Source organism: Lepisma saccharinum, chromosome 8, assembly GCF_977018435.1.
Source record: "Lepisma saccharinum chromosome 8, izLepSacc3.1, whole genome shotgun sequence".
In the NCBI taxonomy this organism is placed as follows: domain Eukaryota; kingdom Metazoa; phylum Arthropoda; class Insecta; order Zygentoma; family Lepismatidae; genus Lepisma; species Lepisma saccharinum.
Genome location: NC_139236.1, coordinates 84,157,890 through 84,177,873, shown reverse-complemented (window position 1 = coordinate 84,177,873; position 19,984 = coordinate 84,157,890). Strand labels below are relative to the sequence as shown.

The window sequence follows — 19,984 nt, the reverse complement described above, 5'->3', positions numbered from 1 at the left end:
CTACTGCTATTTTCCATGTAAGTGGAGGTGCGTTGTCTTCTTTGACCAGAACCACCATGCCTGGTTGAAGATTTTCTGTTGAAGCCGTCCATTTACGACGCTGTTGTAGTTCGTGGAGATAATCCTTCGACCATCTTTTCCAAAAATGTTGTTGTAATTGCTGAATGTGTTGCCATCTAGAAAGACTGTTTTGGGGCAAGTTAGTTAAATCAGGCTCAGGTATGGACATGAGAGGTGACCCTTACGTATTACCGACTCTCAACCTCCCCCCCCCCCCGCCCCCGCCCCCACACACAAGAAAATAAAGGATTATGAAAATGTTGTTATATTTTTCATGTAGCTTTGTTTTTCTTCCTAAAAAAATATTAAAATAAAAAATAAACTGAAAGAAACTTGCCTCAGGACATTTATAAACACTTATAAATTTAATGGGATTTAGATTAATAAAAGTTGCAATTTTTCACGTTTACGTAAGGAAAAAATGGGAATAGAGAAAACATATGTCTGGCATTAACAGGTGCTTCGTGCCTTCTTTTCAGACCAGATGTAGATGGTTGAGAGGGCAATGCAGAGCAAGTATCTTTATGTTTATATGTGAAATATTCCATGTTGTATTTTCTATTGCATTTGGGGCAAATTTTTGTGGGAGTTCTATATCTATCTGGATTACAAATTTTTTGATGCTTGGCCCAATTGGGGCTGGATATATTCTTATTGCACTGATTACAATATTTTTGATTTGGCATTTTTGCTGTTGTTTATTATATACAATTTCCTGGGTTTCAATTCAAAACTTTATACTGAATAAAAATATCAGTTGGGGTTCAGCACTGTACTTTGTATGTGTGTATGTATATATGTATGTATACACTTAATATTTTTGGATTTGGTATTTATATACAATTTCTTGGGGTTCAAATCAAAGCTGTATGCTGGATCAGTTGAGTTCAGCACTGTGCTTTGTGTGTGTGTGTATGTGTGTATGTGTATTAATAGTTTTGGCTTTGGTATTTATATACAATTTCTTGGGGTTCAAATTCAAAACTCTATGCTGGATCAGTTGAGTTCAGCACTGTGCTTTGTATGTATATGTATATATGACCTTACTTGGATTATTCCGCCAAATTATATGCTTCAAGTCTCCTATACTTTGGTGGAGCAGTGGGTTCCACTGCCAATCCAGCAATGGTGAAGAATCTGCACTGTACCCTAGCTTTTATAGTTTTACAGAGCCAATAGAAACACTGTGAGAGTACATTCAGAAACATGAGCTATTCTCTAACATTTTTGCCGAAGTACTTTCTTCTGAATGTATCCCGTTTTTCTGCTGAGCGTACATGCAATCCCGACCGCAGCGCCTCCACGCTTAGGGGAGCGGAATTGTCTGGAACTAATTTGTAAAGGATCGCTGCTCCAAATATTGATCGACACGCCGGTGCTGGGCTCGAAATGAACTGATCGCTGTGCAGAAAGTATCGATCCCACCGCTTTGGGGCCGTCATGCGCACATATTGTTCAAGTATTGATCTTATATTTTCTCGGGGCTTGATTTTATATATGAACAGATTACAACAAATAAATTGAATATAACAAATGCAAAATATCCTAGTTTCTATTCAATCCTTTTATGTGAATTGAAGAAACCAACAATTCACATATCCCCATACCGCCATATGCTTGTCCTATTATTTTACTAATAGGCAATGTTCTCGAAGAGTCCTAATAGGCAATGTTCTCGAAGAGGCCTAATAGAACAAGATACAGCGGTATGAGAAATATGTGAATTGAAAATATTTTAGTAATATACGACGTCTAAGAAAAGGAATATTCAGCTCCAAAGTACTTTGTCTAATGCTTGCTACCATTTCCCTATTACTGGCAAAAGAAGTTAAAAATGTTGACATAATGAAAAAAATTGACTTGTTCCCAAGTATTCACCGAGTTCAGGCATTTGCACATAGATGGGTCTGTTGTCACGGAGCAATTCTAGAAGAATTACATTGTCTTAATATTAGATATGTAAATTGAGCCTGGTGGCCAATTGAACTTAAACCAGAAATAAATATGTATGTGTGTGTGTGTGTATGTGTGTGTGTATGTGTGTGGATGGCCAGTTTTAAGTGTGGCCACAAGAGGGGCATATTTTTAACAAATTTATGGATAACAATCTCACAAAAGTGCCTTTTGTAAGTATAAACAAATCAATCTGAGAGGGTCATACTTTCTGAGGAAATTCCCGAGGGCATTTTCACAAAAATCTTAGATTAGACAAGATTCCACACTTGAACAAAAAGCTCATATGCTCATGTTAAGCTTGTTTTAAGTATAGCAAATCTGCTGGAGAGGGGTTCATACTTTCTCGGGTTTATAGTACCGTAAATACTACTACTGTATTTAAATTTCGATCTGTTAATAATATAGTAATTGCTCCTGCTAGAACTGGTAGTGATAATAATAGTAGAACTGCGGTGATTACTACTGATCATACAAATAATGGTACTCGTTCTATAGATATTCCTATAGTTCGTATGTTAATTACTGTTGTAATAAAATTTACTGCCCCTAGAATAGAGGATACTCCTGCTAAACGTAATGAAAAAATTGATAAATCTACAGAGGCTCCAGCATGTGCAATTCCTGCAGATAGGGGAGGATACACTGTTAAACCAGTTCCTGCACCACTTTCTACAATTCTTCCTGATAATAGTAGAGTTAATGACGGGGGTAGTAATCAAAATCTTATATTATTTAATCGTGGGAAGGCTATGTCTGGGGCTCCAATTATTAGAGGTACTAATCAGTTTCCAAATCCCCCAATTATAATGGGTATTACTATGAAAAAAATTATAATAAATGCGTGTGCAGTTACAATTACATTGTAGATTTGATCATCTCCAATTAAACTTCCTGGCTGGCCTAATTCTATACGGATTAAGATACTTAATGATGTTCCAACTATTCCTGATCATACTCCGAAAATTAAATATATTGTACCAATATCCGGACACTTCTGGGTTATAACAATTCCATTAACTTTCAATGGAATCGTTACAACGCAGAAGTGTCCATGACTGTACATATCGATACTTTATTATATCAATAAATTCGAGGTTCAAACATGTTGTAAAGCCCCCTGTTGGACTCTCTTCTAGAGTTAAATATAGCTCGTTGGAGTGAAGCATTCACTGCGCATACGCGGACAATAAACTGAGGCGACACGATGCACGGTATGGAGAAAACGTCACAGTCCGAGAGACACGTAAACGACATGCGACACGTGCATCGTGTTCGAAAGGTTGCATTGATTACTGAGTGTTTGCTTCCAAGCGACACGTGTCGCATGTCGCGTGTCTCTTCGGTGTGAATTCTCCCTTAATGCTAAGCCTTGCCTCCTAAGATAAAGTAAACTGTCAACCCCCCCCCCCCTTCCCCCCTCCTCCAACACCTCAGTCTTGTCACCCAATCTTCTTTACAGCCTGCACGGTCCAAAGTGCAAACTTCTGATCTGTGTTGCCTTGCTCGCTTTCGTGACAGTTTGGTCGTATTTGACATTCACGCCTTGGGAAGTAATGTTTCAGCATTCAAATTTGCACCACTGACTCTATGTTTCTGTTTACAAATAATGTTCAGCACCTGAAATGATCCTCACAGACAAAAGGCGGAGTTTGAGTGTGGATAAGATGCAAAAAGATTCATAAAATTCAAGTATAATTCCTCGTTTTCAAGGCGAACTTTCCAAAACTTCAAGGATACAAGCAGATGTTTTCTCTATTCCAACCTTACGTATTACCGACTCTCAACCTCCCCCCCCCCCCGCCCCCGCCCCCACACACAAGAAAATAAAGGATTATGAAAATGTTGTTATATTTTTCATGTAGCTTTGTTTTTCTTCCTAAAAAAATATTAAAATAAAAAATAAACTGAAAGAAACTTGCCTCAGGACATTTATAAACACTTATAAATTTAATGGGATTTAGATTAATAAAAGTTGCAATTTTTCACGTTTACGTAAGGAAAAAATGGGAATAGAGAAAACATATGTCTTACCAAAGTTCATGAGTAATTTTCAGAGGCAGTAATTCACGCATAATTCCCGGAGCAAATAATTCACGTGTAATTCCCGGAATTCAAGGAATTCCCAGTGAGTAGCTACCCTGATATTGTGCAGCAAATTATAGAAACGTGATTCATTTTTCATATCAACAAGTAACTTTTGCTAACAGCTTAAGTGTAGTATTATAATCATTTGGAGATAATTTTGAAAATGATACAAAGAAATTAAAATTTGTTTAGAAAATTAATATTTGGTCATTACGGTTCTTGTGAAATTATGATTTTAACGATTGTATCTAATCAGTATTTTCAGGAATTTTATACCAATTTAATTTTTTTTTAACCTATTTTAGGATTTTTAGAGCCTATTTTAGGATTTTTAGAACCTATTTTAGGATTTTTAGAACCTATTTTAGGATTTTTAGAGCCTATTTTAGGATTTTTAGAACCTACTTTAGGATTTTTAGAACCTATTTTAGGATTTTTAGAACCTATTTTAGGATTTTTAGATCCTAATTTAGGATTTTTAGAACCTACTTTAGGATTTTTAGAACCTATTTTAGGATTTTTAGAGCCTATTTTAGGATTTTTAGAACCTACTTTAGGATTTTTAGAACCTATTTTAGGATTTTTAGAGCCTATTTTAGGATTTTTAGAACCTATTTTAGGATTTTTAGAACCTATTTTAGGATTTTTAGAGCCTATTTTAAGATTTTTAGAACCTACTTTAGGATTTTTAGAACCTATTTTAGGATTTTTAGAGCCTATTTTAGGATTTTTAGAACCTACTTTAGGATTTTTAGAACCTATTTTAGGATTTTTAGAGCCTATTTTAGGATTTTTAGAACCTACTTTAGGATTTTTAGAACCTATTTTAGGATTTTTAGAACCTATTTTAGGATTTTTAGATCCTAATTTAGGATTTTTAGAACCTACTTTAGGATTTTTAGATCCTATTTTAGGATTTTTAGAACCTACTTTAGGATTTTTAGAACCTATTTTAGGATTTTTAGAGCCTATTTTAGGATTTTTAGAACCTACTTTAGGATTTTTAGAACCTATTTTAGGATTTTTAGAACCTACTTTAGGATTTTTAGAGCCTATTTTAGGATTTTTAGAACCTACTATAGGATTTTTAGAACCTATTTTAGGATTTTTAGAGCCTATTTTAGGAATCTAAAAGCACACTTTGTAAAACCTAAAAATCCGAGGTCTAGTAATAGGGCACAGTAGGCCTATTCCGCCCGCCCGAAATAAGAAATGTGGCCACAACGCCACATATTTCCAATGATTTTCCATTTCTCGCTATTTGCTCTAATAACGAAGTTGGTCTATGATGACGAACTTTTGAATCACCATGTATACTTGTCAAAAGATAACTAGTATTATTTTATAGACAGTCTGGCACTAATTTTGGTTTCACCGTTGAATTCTGGAACCTCCAAGCCACACTTAATGATTCCAAACCAAACCTAACCATATCGGTGAATTGTTTATTTTGAATTTTCGGCGGCCATATTCACCACCATATTTAATGTTATTTGGTAAAGTGGGTCTTTTAAATTTCTTATTTTCATAATAGAGTTATAAACTGCAACTTTCATGAAAATAAGAAGCCATGAATGATAAATGACTGTAATGAATCAACAGGGTACAGGAATGGAAATATTCGTCATGGCCGCCATTTTGATGACGTCATTACCGATGAACGAGAGCTTAAAAACTTGTGGTCTTGAGCGTTTTACATTCAGGAAGAAATGTACTATGCCATTCCCAAAGGGCATGTTCTCCGCCAGAAGTGAAATACCGTAATCTACCACTTTTCCTTGCTTTTCAAACGCACTAGTAGGGCTGTATATCAGCTAACAAACAACCACTACATTAAATCAAATAACTCCCTTAAGGTAAATGGTAGAGAAAATAACCAGGTACCGTTGTATAGTCCTTAAAACGCTCTACAGTTATAATGTCAAAATGTTTCAATAGTACTTTATAATTATTAAGTAATATACGAAAAATCGTTAAAACAGGTAATGTAAAATCTAATTTCCTCAATTTTTGTAATATATTTCAGACAATGTGTTAAGAACAGATAATATACTTGATTTAATAATTTTCCCAATTTAGTTTCTTTCATTTGGTGGAAAAACGAAGGTTCTATCACTATCTTGTGAGAAGTTATACGCGTTTAATGATTGAACTACAAATTCTGACGGCGGCCATATTGATGACGTCATATCTCCGAAACCCGCGAGGGGATTCTTTGGGACTTTTTGTGAGAAATACACCTCAAGTAGTGCTCCAGCAAGTTTCGTCTCATTTTCTTGAATGTCCAGGTTAAACTCTAATTTGACTGGACTAATTCCCAATCCATTGCCTTCCAATAAATTCAGTGGAAATAAATGACCATCGATTATATAACAAATGCTAAACAATTTCGGTGGGGGTCCGGACCCCCTGGACTCCCATTGTCATTGATTGGGGGGATGCTTGTACGAATTAACATGGAGACAAAACAGTAGATGAGGGATACTTGGGCAAATTATCCTAGCAGGAGGGGATGCTTTACTAAACATTTCTTCACTGGGAGGATAACATCACCACGTTTCCACACTTTGAGCACTGGTATCATAAGAACCTAGAGTAAATTTCCGATTTGATAATGCATCATACACCGAGGCATTTTCAAGAAAACCATAATTATATATTTCATGTGTCATTTGATGCAAGCGAAGTTCATAAAATCCAGTTTTGATGCGTGTGTATGTATGTGCGCTATATAATCTTACCAATTCGCGTGGAAAACAACTCTTATTAAAATTCCATTTTATTCATATTTTTAATCGCGAAGCATATCAGTTTCTTGTGCTTCGAAGCGTACCGAAAGTGTACTTTAAAAAAGTGTACATGAAGTGCTCAAAATGTGTTCCAAAGTTTACGAGGTGTAGTTATTTGTCTTTCAAGTGTGGAAGTGTGGGGAGGGGGAAAACTGACCCCCTCGGCCCTCCTAATCGCAGCCACTGAGTACAGATAACGTTTTAAATGGCCAACACACATAACAGATATTAAACCTTAGTCATGGCCCTAAAGCGTAACACCTTTAAATGTTTGAGAAAAGAAGGGGGAGATTTTCACCGCCCAAAATTCTCACCACCATATTTCTTTTATTATTATTTTCTCTCCACATCGAAATCTCGGGGTGTAAGGGTTGACCTTCCACGTCGTACACCCCGGACTGCATTTTGCAGACTAACGAGGCTCTGGCGACTGGCCCTTGTGGTCAGTATAATTTTGTGTGTGTTGTCCTTTTTTTTTTGTCCTTGTGCGTGCTGAGTGCCATTTTACAGCCTCAGCTTTTAACGAAAGTCAGAATATTTTAATATTTTAGTAACAGGACATTTGCAATTATGCTATTTTAGTTATGGTAAGGGGCTGGACCCCATATAATGTGACGGGTGCAAAATAACCCAATCTTGGCCTCAAAAATCCCCCCCCACCAAAAATTTTCTGGGAGGGAGAGATTTTGTTACAACAAACAAAAGATAAGCAATTACTTTTAATTTCAAATATACTGTACTAAGAATAATATCGAAAACATACACAAATTAGTGTAGTTGTGAGTGTCCAATGCTTTTCCTCTCTCAAGAGATCATTATCAAATCTACATCAATACGCACAATGAAACAAGAATGCAAGACAATAATAACTATGAAATCTGATTGATTTATATTAACATAAAGCAAAAACTAAATAAAATCTTGCACATAATAAACCATTCAACTACTTCATAATTTATTAACATCTTTAACCAGTTAGTAAAGGACGTAGTTTGCTACTTTATAATATCTGATATTTGTATATAAACGTGACAATTTTATTGTATAATTAATAATAATAATAGTAAGATATTTTTAATTTAGTAATGTATTTGTACTTTTAACAACATTATAAATATGTATATCGTATATGGGGGAAGGGGGGGTTGTAGATTAGTATATTTCTCCCCCCACCAGTCTAAAATGATTTCACACCCTGCATTGCACATACCCCGATGGAGGACAATATACAATAGAACCTAACACAAGGAATTGCAGCGATCAATACGAACGAACTCTGTACTTGTGATTGAACTCCGGTTTCATTACTGGCTACGGCTTGGACATGAGTATTAAAAGAACTGTGCATAAGAATTTCTATCCTTGGTCTGGTTTTCTAGTATAATGTACAAATCTTTGCTTAAAAGGGACTTCAGGACGAGCAAATATGAACTATTCCAGATAACCGTAGGCGTCATGTTTGCTGCTTGCCAAGTGATAAGACTCGTAAATTACGCATTAGAACACAAAATAACTTTATAGTACATTACACGTGATTTTTTCCTCCAACTATGTGCATGCCCTCCCCTCATGATCACTTTACAAGGATTGTAGCAACTTTTCGCCAGTTCACACAATGTTACCCTCACTGTCAGTCCAGTACCGCCGTGGTTGCACCAGTAGTATGTAAGTATGTAATTTCTATAGACTTTCTTAATCATTTATTGATTGATTGATTTATTGATTTAGTTTATTTTACTTCGCGTTGTGCCTCTTGGCTAATTTGCGAAGATGGGGATGAGTGATGAAATTGATGAATGGACATTCACAAACAACCAAGCCCGACCGGGATTCGAACCCGGGACCCTTGGCGCTTAATCATTTATTGTTACACGTGGATACCACAGGCGTGCGCACGGGGGAGGCAAGTGAGGTCGTTGTCCCCCTAATCATGGACGTCCGCAGTTTTTTTCCCAAGGCATGTTACCTTCACAATAGAGTTACCCTCCTAAAAAAAAACACCACTTGAATTTGAAATTATTGCGTTCCTGCATCCCCATTGTAATAATTAATGTAGGTAAATTACTGTGACTGAAATCAAATTATACGTGATAAATATATACGTTTAGGTTGACAGTCGTTTTGTAAGAGGAAGGCGTGGTAATCCTTGCCCCTTCCAGACTGATTTATTGATTTGCTTTATTTTACTTCGCTCTATGTGCCACTTTTGGCTAATTTGCGAAGATGGGGATGAGTGATGATATGATGAAATTGATGAATGGACACTCACAAACGTCCATTCCCAGGCAAGGATTCGAACCCGGGACCCCTGTACCTTTCAGACGTCCATTCACCTATATTATTATACTTTCACCTAGAAATTTAATGTAGAGGAATCTTATCGCCGTCATTACACGCTTAAAGAAAAGTAAGAATTTTTCAAGCCGATGAAAGTTCAAAGCAACTAAGAGGGGGAGGGTGCATTATTTCATATGTAACTGAACTGTCCCGCTTCGTTCTCTGGCAAAATTCTAAAACAGTGAGATGAAATGAACTTTCATCAAGGCTTTTGCCCCCTTGATCACAGGGTCTTCGCAAACCTATGGCGGACACGCAATGACTCTGAACACACTCTGAAACCGCTAACGTAAATTCATGCAGCACATTAGCTAGGTTTAACCAAAAACATGTATCATGCAAATAAAATTTCGGGCCATGATGACCTTACTGTAACTGCACTGAATGAGCTACAACACTATTTAGTGGCAAACACAGTTCATTAATGAATAAGAATTTGCACTCACTTCTGCATAGGTGTTTATAGACGCTCGTGTCACACTAACTGCAATCAGCAGCAGACATAAAATTATTGCTAAGGCTCCCTTTATCACTGACAGTGGGCAGGGCGAATACGTTGATTCGTCATATACACGACTCAGATCTACGGCGCCTAGAACTGAAGCAACGACCTTCTGACCTTCGAAGGCGTTTCCTTTTATCACAACAAAATCGCATCGCATAGAAGCAAAATTATTTTTTTCTTCACATAAATTACGTTCAAGGGTATGTCAATCAATACAAATCAATCGATTACACAGGGCCGCAAATTAAATTCAATTTAATGTTGTTTTTTGTTTAATAGGTGAACTTTATTATTTGTGCCATGCTGATCACGAATATGAAATTCGTTTTTCTCTATCACGCAAGGTTTTCTTACAAATCAAATTTCAAAATTTGGGCTTTGTCCAATATTGCATACTGTTTTATTATAATTTTTCTTTTCTTCAATCAGAATAAGTAGCTTATCACACTAAACGCATCAACATGTTTATTTTAAAATGAATATAGACAGACACAAAGGACCCATATAATATAGAAAACGACATATAGCAGTATATAATATACACACAAGAAAATCATTACACAATACATACTTTTCAGTTCTGTTTAGCACGCTTTCTTCTGTAAGCTTTCTTAACTTTCTTGTGATTTTCTTCTGGCGTTGCTCTGTACAATGCCCAACTGTAGTCAGCCATCATGCTAACACTCCAATGTCCTTGATACATTTTCTCCATATTCCTCATGTGCTGATGGAACCGTTCGCCTTGTTCCTCACTTAATTCACCGAGATTTTGTGGATAGTTATCAAGGTGTGAATGCAAAAATTGTAATTTGAGATTCATGTTGCAACCCAGCTCTTGAAATTTAAGTAACATATTCTCAACAACTTCTCTGTAATCAGGACTTTTGCGGTTCCCCAAGAAGTTCAACACTACACTTTTAAATGCTATCCAAGCATCTCTTTCAGCTACAGTCATTGTTTCCTCGAAGTCTTTATCATTCATTAATTTCCTAATATCTGGTCCAACAAAAACACCTTCTTTCACTTTGCCGTACGACAGGGATGAAAATTTGTTGCATATGAACTGGAAACATTGTCCTTCCTTGTTAAGTGAATTCACAAATTGTTTAATCAGCCCTAATTTGATATGAAGAAGAGGAAGTACAACTTTCTCAGGACTGACTAAATGTTGTTGTACGATGTTCTTTGAACTCGGGTTCAACATTTTCCATATTGGCCATTATTTTCTTTCCCAGTGGTAATTTCGTGCCCTACTATCCCACTCACAGATGTAACATGGCATTTTCGTATATCCACATTGTAGTCCAAGTAAAATGCTCAAAACTTTAAGATAACCACACACCAACCAACCATGGTCCTCATATTTAAATTTATTAAGAACAAGTTGCATATTGCTGTAGGTTTCTTTTAGTGACACAGAATGAGCAATATTACATATTCCATTACGTAACAGAACAAATTTTAAACTTGTTTTATTCGAGTCAAAGAATAGCCTCCAATCAGTTCAAAGACAAGGAAAATTTAACTTAGTCAGCAAACCGGACACATCACAACAAAACACGAGAAAATCTTGTTTCGAGAAATAAGGCACAAACTCTTTTTCTCGGTGTCTGTACCAGGAAAATGTTGATCCACAAACCAGCAAGTTCTTTTCGTTAAGTCTGGAACCAAGAAGCTCAGCTGATTCTTTAGATAAATTTAGGTCTCTAACTAATTCATTGAGTTCGCTTTGAGTGAACGGTATAGGGTCACGAGATCCGTGAGAGGGGTCATAAATGTCATCTTCCATTTCACTTTCTTCCACTGAATCACTTAGTGAACCAGGATCACTTACACACTCAAGACTTGATGGAGGTGTCGGTACAGGCAAGTCTGGACCGTGCAACACAGGTCTCATTGCAGAGGGAATATTGGGATACACTATCCTCTTCTTGTTTCTAATATTTCGACCTACAATTTCACAGGAACAGAAGTAACAATCATTGCTGTGATCCTGAGGCTTCCTGCACACCATAGGTATTGCAAATGGCATAGATGGTCGCTTTCCCGTGCTCCAGTTTCGTAAAGATTACACACATGATCTACATACCTTGTGTGAGGCCCACGATCTATCTTGATCTCCTAGTTTCATTTTAAAGTATGCGTAATATGCTCTTCTTACAAAATCTGTAATTTCCTGTGTCTGTACCCGGGGAACAAATTCACCGTGGATGTAGCAAAACATATCTGGGCTATTCAGACAACCACGAGATACCATGGCCACACCATGCAAATTAGGACTTTTGAGAGTTACATATAAAATTAATTTCAAATGATATATCAATGTTTTACATAGTATTATTTTCAGCATTTAGGCAAAAAACATATTAATTAATTTAAATGAAACAAAACTTCTCTGCATTTAAAGCTTGTTAGTCTTTTTTACTTGTTGAATAATTTTGAAAAGTACCAGTGACATCTAGCGACAATCACCTCAATTGCACTGAAACGTGCATACCACAACCCACATAAAAATCGTGAATTGTAAAACATTCTTGCGTGATGTGAGAAAACTAACGCCAGTTTCAGCATCAGCAAGTTCAAATGCATGTAAAACACCCAAAATTATAAAAACAACAGAACCCATGCGGCCCTGTGTTATCAATCTATATTGTTTTCATGCCATTGATAATATAGAAAAAATATTTTGACATTTTATTTTTTAATATATGATTGTCATTTCCATCACCGCTGCCATTCGCCAAGTAATTTTAATGCAATATATTTCGATTTGGAATTGCCAATAATTCCCGTGTGACATATTGTGTACCGTTTCATTGAAATTCGAAGGCAAAAATCCCCAATTAAGTTTCGTAAAACTCATTTCGAAATTTTCTGATCTTGGATATTTTGCAAATCTTTGTTAGGACTTGTTTGTTTCAAGTACAAGGACAAATATAAATCGTATGTACGGCATATGAGCTAATTTTTGCAACTTTGCTGTACAATGTTAGAATTAATTAAATATATGCCCCCAGGAACAATGAAACATACTTGCAATTTACGAATGTTTTTAAAATGTAAAGTCATGAACGCTTTCAAGTAAAGTATTATTTGATTGTTTGCAAATGTGCTTTCAATCCTAAATTGTAATAATATGTGGATTAACGTTTGGAATAGCGATCTTTCATATTTACAGCAATTCAGGAAGAACTTGTAATGATTTTAATTTTGAAAAAAGTGAACTGTTTATATTCATGGAAGACATACAGACATAATTTTCGGATATGAATACTGATCCCGTTCTATATTTGTGGTAAGAGAGGTGAAGTGATTAAGTAGGCAGTTTACGGCAGAATCAGATTAAGGAAATTTTCCTGTATACATATTACAAAACTTGGAAAAAGAAATAACTGTTTTCAGGCATGTATAGGAACATCATAGACACAATACTTATTGATGTTCTGTAAAACCAGCCATTTCTTATTAAATCTGAATTACATTAAAGAAATGATTAAATGGAACCCACATACTCATTTTCATATTTGTATTTTGTTATTTTTTAGTGTTTTTTATCTGCCTCTTTCAAAATGATGAGGACATGGATGGGGAATGACGTTAGATGAACTTGAATAAACTCTCACAAAAGAACAAACATTTTGTTTGCTCTAAAACAATACATATTTTAATAAGAACAATAGGGACCAGAGGTAGGCACATAAATTAGATATCAGAAGAATATACTGTTTTTTTTTTCCTAAAGTATAATGGAGGAAAATATCACAAACATGTCCAAGCTGTAACAAACATCAGTTGATAATAATCAACTATCACATAAATTAATCTGCTCGTCCATTACTTATTTTTGGGGGCTTCCAGGATATTTTGTTATTGCTCCCAAATTTGAGACATATTTTACACTTATCTTGCAAACCTGTTTGTGTGAATTTCAATTTCAAAACTGATGTTAGTTGGAGGTTATGATGCCCATTATGCATGAAAAGCTGACAATTAGATATTTTATGAAAGTAAAAATTCCTAAGTCGTAAATGTAAGCTGGAGAAAGGAATGATGAAAAAAGATTAGGTATTCAAATTTTTTTCTGCAAAATGAGAATATAATTCTTTTGTAATTATTGTGATGCAGTAATTTTTCTATTGCACTGCATGTACATTTTCCAAATCAAATCATCATGATATTTTACAAAAATTGCTGAAGAATGAAAAAAAAAATTCACTGAGATGTAATGCTTGAGATACACATTTCATTATGCTTACATGATTACTTCAATTTCAAATTTAATTTTTTCGCCATAAATAAATGTTGTTCAACGTGTGTTATATTGTGAAAATATATCTTCTCGAATAATTATCAGCACTGTTGGCATATCAAGATTACATTGTGGATATATTAATATTTCATTAACGTATTTGTCTCCATCAGAAGTATCAGAAAGGGCACAAGTTATGAAATGATTTCCGTGTCTCACGTTTTATTTTCTCAAATACTTGATATGATGCATCGATTTCATTTCTAATTTTAAAATAAGCAGGTTAACATTCAAGATCTATTATGTATTTACAGTAGCTAATAAAACTCAGAGTTATAGGTAAATATTTGCATCCATGTTAAGTCAAGTTTGACAATATAACTGCAAATGACATGTATATTCTCTACGTTAACGAAAAATTCTTAATTGCAGGTGAACGACAACATTCATGAAAATTGTCTCTACGTTTCACGCCTCAAGCTGGTAAACAAGTGAATTGATTTGTGACAATCCCACTAAATTTGATGGTGAAGAAAAATCTCGCAAACAAAGGAATTTACGTGCAAGGAATGTTTAGTACCAGGTGATTTTGTGGTGAACAAAGTAGACATAGGCGTGTGCAGACCATCTGATTAGGGGGGGGACAAAAGCCTTGATGAAAGTACAATCGTATAAAGAAAAATCAAATTTCATCTCAATGTTTTATTGTTTTGATGTGTATGGAACAGGGGGAGCACATAGTGTGTGTTTAAACTCGTCGAAAATCACTGTATTAGAAGAAGTCAAACTTCTGTAGTGCCAATGTTCTTTGCCCCCTTCTCTTTACATATGTAAAACAACTTATTCAATAATTACACTTCATTTACATGTAAACATGGTTTCGTACAGCACATTCAAAGCAAATACACATATTTTATTCATTTCCAACAGTGACGTCGATTAGCATGTGAGTAGGGGGCAGTTGCCCCGCACTTTTTGGCACTTTTTTTGCCACTGCAATGGTCTCTTAACGCTAAGCCTTGTCTACAATGATAAACTGTCCTTTCTCCCCTCCCGACTTTTGTCACCCTATCGCGGCTACTGATTTCCATTGCGTGGGCAATTTATTCTGCAACCACATAGATTTAATACAGCCAACGAATAAAGTGTGTGCGAGTGTTTATAACCAGAAATAGCTCAATTTCATAGGAAATAATGCAGTTTCCTCCTCCTAAGTAGTTAAGTGGAACTTTCATCTGCTTCTAAATACTTAATTTTGTAAGGAGCATAATATTGTTTAATAACGGTCATAAGATTCCTCTGCAGTACATTTCTAAGTGAGAGAGTATTATTGGGGGGGGGGGACAACTGCATCCTCTTGCTCCAACCCGTGCGCACGCCTATGAATGTGGATTATAGCGAAAATGCTAGTTAGTCAAATTTCTTCGCATCTGATTGGAACACCCTAATTTGACCCTACTGTGGCAAGGTTGCAAGCTCACTTTTATAGAACAAGCAGGAAAGCGAGAAAGGCATTACAATATATTCTGAGGATTGAATGTAAGAAAGTACAGAAACTTGTGGAGACTAAATGTGGCATATTGTGTGTGATGTATGTATATGATGATTTTTAATGCATTTTTAAAATTGGAGTTCAATACTTTTACTATATATGTACAAACTTTATATGTTCTAATACATATCATGATATTTAGCACCATAAGGTAAAAATTACGCCACATGCCATCATTTCAATAAGTAGTTCAAGTCCAGTTTAGGCATACACTTACTTGTTTTAATAACTCAAGATTTCACCACATGATGTAGCTTCTGCAGGCGTTATTTATTTATTGAGAACATTCCAGATACAGCACAGATGGTCATTTTACACTGAAATTGTCAACAATGAAAAATTGTGTGGGAAGTCTGCAGAAGAGAGATCTTTCTTTAAATTTCTAGTTATGAATAATCAAAGTTTAAAATGGTTGGTAGAGTATTTACATGTCAGACAACCCACATTGAGACCACACTTACAAATTGCATTTGATACTCTGAGACAGTGAGCGCAGAAGAATCTGGTGGTAATTCCACAGTAATCTTGCCAAATGTGTGCTATAGAAGGCTCAGACCTACAAAACATTTTTTTTATGTTCTATAGAAATCTTTCAGTACGGATCATATTCATGATGGGAGCATATACTAGGCTGTACATTCCATAAATATTTTAAAGTGTATTTTTTAAACAATTTTGGGGGAAGGGGTACATGTTTCTTAATATGTCAATACTTTAAAATATATTAATAAAATCCGATAGTGTGTGAATGCCTAGTGATAGGGAGAATAAGTTATCTGATTCAGTATTAGTAAAACACAGGTAGAAGTTTGTTGCTAAATTCTTTATTAAATGTAGATATTAGCTTCTTCATTTAATATATCTACATTATTTCTTACTTTTTCGTTATGTTAAAGATTTGAGGCAAGTTTGCTTTTAATAGTGGTCGGATATTGTGCATCAGCTCCTGATTCTATTGTCAGAAGACATGTTAGTGCTAATATGGTCTATGTACGTCTGCAAGGGGAGCATGGCCCCAGGAAAATGGGAGTCAACCAATATTATATATATATATATATATATATATATATATATATATATATATATATATATATATATATATATATATATACATACATATATAGGTGTATATATATTGCATTGATACAATTTCATTCAGTCACAGTAATATATCTTAATTATTGAAAAAGTGTTGCAGGAACATCATGACTTGAAACCGAAGTAATGTTTTTTGAGACTAAAATGCTATTACTGGGGAATATGTGCCTCGTCCCCCCCTTCCTGGGAAAAATACCTTGCTTGCCCCCCCTCCCCTCTTGGAATTTTTTTTTTTGGAACGTTCATGATGGTCTATACGAGCTATTCCTTCTTGTGCTAGGTGCTACTAACTCAATATATTTTTTCTCTCAAATGTGGTACAAATGTGGTACATTAGTACAGTTCATTCTTCAATCTCTTGTATCCTAATAGGATGTTTCTGCAATTTGTACTTCGGATACATTCCGATTGTATGTATTACACATATGCACGAAGCGACACAAGCGCAACTAAGGGTTCAACTATTAAAAACCTTTCAAATGTTATTATGAAGAGGAAAAGGAAGCTTTTTTCCCTTTCAGTCAATGCGATGCTGGGATAGTACTTTTAGCAAAGGTCATTTCTTCCTTGTCATTTTCCTGCTATTATAAGCCGACCCCCGTGGCGGAGTGGTTAGCACATCGCGCTACGACTCCATGGGTCCCGGGTTCGAATCCCGGCCTGGGCATGGATGTTTGTGAGTGTCCATTCATTAATTTCATCATATCATCACTCATCCTCATCTTCGATAATTAGTGACAAAAAAGCGACACAAAAAACAAAGTAAAATAAAGCAATTCAATCAATCAATCAACCTTCTATCACAAGTCCTCGTCGTTCACCTACTGCCACCAGGTGAGATCTACCCATCCGTGAAATGGTCTCCGTCTTCCCTTTTGACACCCGAATGACCGACATCAGATATGGTTACAATAATTTGTAGTGCAGCAAGAACTTTAGCGGTACACATGCAAAAACAGAGAAAGTGGAGGAGAGAGGGATCGAAACAGTGAAAGAAGAAAAGAGAGAGTAAGAAAACAAGATAATAGAGAAAGGAGAATATAGAGGAATAGAGAGGAAAGGTAAGAAGAGAATGAAACAAGGAAAAATAAAAGGTGTCAATATAAATATCGAATAAGCCATGTAAATATTTTGTCCACATTTGTGCCCACGTGATCACAATTTTCTGGCGATGAACTAAGGTATAAAGAGCGCCGCTACTAAAATGAAGATAGGTTTTTAATATCTTAATATTTTTGGCGATTATCCTGATTGTAGTTCTGATGCATAACACTTAAGCGGCGGCGCTAGTTGTCTCTTCCAGAGTCAGATTATCAGCGCCATCTTTTGACTACTCAGGCAACTTCTTCGACTTGAGCATTTTCACAGCTTAACTGTTATTTATTATTTTTGTTTGTTGCAATCTCTGCTGGTTAATGCGACAGAAAACTAACGGCGCCAGCAAAAAATGGTGAGTAAGCAGGCAAACCGGAAAGGGATGATGCGAAAGTGTAATTAAACATGTTCTTCAAGTTGTATATGTAAGTGTTGTTTGGCAACATAGAATATTTTTCTTGTCTTTTGTTTGTTTGTGTACGGTATTTTGAAGTCCACTTTATGGACAGATATGCTAATCCGGTCTGGAACTACAGTTTTCAAAGAAGTCGAGGAGGTCCTCTTGAGCCCTACAGATATCGCAGTTTGCTATTTGTAATAAAGAGGTCCTACATTGCAGTGGCGGCGTATGGGCCTGGCGGGGTGCCAAAATCCCCTTGGGTAGCGGAAAAATATTATTTCTGATTACATAAGCGTACCTATTTGTTCATAAAAGAGTTAGATTTGTGTAGTCAAGAATTAATTGAAGTTACTGCAAAACATAATAAGTATATTGCAAAATTATGTAGCAATTTATGCTAAGATGTCAAAACACATACCTACAATAAACGTGTTCTTTAACAGCATTAATAAAAAAAAAAAATAAGGCTATTATATTTTGTAATTGGAAGCGTAAATATATAACACGTGTTTTTTCTTTATAAAGGAAGAAGGTGAAAAGTAAGGGAACCAGGGTAGAAAATAGCGGAGCGCGAAAAATCCGCAAAACTTTATCATCAGTCGTCCCTGCTGAGTGGGATTCACGGTGGAGGCACTGTGTGGAGCAGTTTGAGTTCTGGTGGGGTAGGAGAGAGAGAGAGAGAGAGAGAGAGAGAGAGAGAGAGAGAGAGAGAGAGAGAGAGAGGAGAGGGAGAGAGAGAGAAAGAGTAAGAGAAAGAGAGAAAGAGAGAGAAAGAATGAGAGAAATAGAGAGAGGGAGAGAGAGAGAGAAAGAGAGAGAGAGGGAGAGAGAGAAAGAGAGAGAGAAAGAGGAAGATATTATCTCTCTTTTCGCTCTCTCTCTGTCTCGATTCTCTCTCTCTCTCTCCCTTCTTTTCTCGTTCTCTCTTTGTGCTCTCTTTCTCTCTGCTCTCCCTTTCTCTCTCTCTCTCTCTCTCTCTCTCTCTTTTTCTTCGATCTCTCTCTCTCTTTCTCTCTCACCATCCTAACACCCTCCACCAATGAGAGAGAGAGATAGTGGGAGAGAGGTACAGGGAGAACCTATTTCTCTCTTGTCTTTCTTTCTCTCTCTCACACCACTTCGGTGGCAGGGAGGGTGGAGGGGATGAGAGAGAGAGAGAGAGAGAGAGAGAGAGAGAGAGAGAGAGAGAGAGAGAGAGAGAGAGAGAGAGAGAGAAGTCATTTTCCTCCTCTCCCCTCCCAAGTTACCTCTCCTCTTTTTCCTCCTTTCCTTCTGTTTCTTGGGCGAAAGGGTGACATTTCTCTCTCAACTTCTTCTCTCCTTCTCCTTCTTCCCTCCCGTCCATCTTTTTCTCTCTCTCTCTCGGGGGGGGGGGGAGGTGGCTCCCCGATGGCGCAGTGTTTGCGTCGTCGCCTTGTAATAAAGGGATTACGGGTTCGATACCCGGTGGAGGCACATAGTGGTTCGGATCCCACTTTCAGCTGTTGGTCCAGTTCCAATTAGCCTTATTGTTGCATAAAGTGGACTTAAAACACCAAATCAATCAATCAAATCTTGGGTGGGGGTGTATTTTAAACTGTGCATTCAATCTCGATTAACCTATCTCAACATAAAGTACATTTGAAACTTTTTATTTTTTGTAACGTGGAGAAGGTTGAAGGGTAAGGAGAGAATTGGCCTGCTGGGGGAGTCTTCCGTCTATCCCCCTCATCTCTGTCGGCGTTAATGCGTCCTTGTTTACTTTACGCGCTTCTGCATAATGGCGATGTTGAGGATGAATAATGATAAGATGAAATGCGCAGGCAAGAATTCGAACCCAGAACCTTCGTACTGAGCAGCCAGTTTGCTCGGCTCATGA

At 36.3% G+C, this 19,984-nt stretch overlaps 1 protein-coding gene and 1 pseudogene across 1 annotated transcript in view; both read right to left on the bottom strand.

Moving 5' to 3' along the window:
* LOC145991602 (uncharacterized) overlaps positions 1 to 9,759 on the bottom strand; it is a 72,050-nt gene extending 62,291 nt beyond the window's left edge. Inside the window, exon 1 of the mRNA XM_083127664.1 lies at positions 9,674 to 9,759. The gene's annotated coding sequence lies outside the window, so the exon portion shown is untranslated. The remainder of the gene's footprint in view (positions 1 to 9,673) is intronic.
* The window catches only part of LOC145991876 (NADH-ubiquinone oxidoreductase chain 5 pseudogene), a 41,137-nt pseudogene extending 21,666 nt beyond the window's left edge, over positions 1 to 19,471 (bottom strand).
* Positions 19,472 to 19,984: the final 513 nt, after the last annotated feature.